This window comes from Carya illinoinensis, chromosome 12 (assembly GCF_018687715.1).
Source record: "Carya illinoinensis cultivar Pawnee chromosome 12, C.illinoinensisPawnee_v1, whole genome shotgun sequence".
NCBI classification, from domain to species: domain Eukaryota; kingdom Viridiplantae; phylum Streptophyta; class Magnoliopsida; order Fagales; family Juglandaceae; genus Carya; species Carya illinoinensis.
Genome location: NC_056763.1, coordinates 11,712,435 through 11,712,915, shown reverse-complemented (window position 1 = coordinate 11,712,915; position 481 = coordinate 11,712,435).

Genomic DNA, 481 nt, shown 5'->3' with positions numbered 1-481 from the left:
AGGAAAACGATGTAACCTATTTCCAAACTATTCTTGTTTGTCTATGCTAATTTAATGCAATTCTCTCTTTGTTTATCTGATTTATTCTGAGTTTATTGCTTCTAATTAACTGGCCATTGATTAGATGATAATTAATCTTGTGATTTGCTATCGAAAGAGGGAATCATAGGGTAGATCTTGGATATTTCAGCATAGGTAAGTATAGAGATCGAAAGACTTGTATGAACCTATGTAGTAATTAAATCTTTGGTCTTATTGCATCCTTGATTATTGAATTTGCATATTCTTGTGTGAATTGATAACCAAGAGGCAATTCCAATTGACTATCGAAAGAGGCTTTTGGATGATTTAGAGATTTGCTAATAGACAAAAGAGATTTAAATTAAGTTAGCTGGATGAGAAAAGCATAGTGAAGAATTAGGTGAAATCGATTTCCTAGAAGTTTTCATCCCCATTAAGTTGATCTTTGAACATCAGCTTT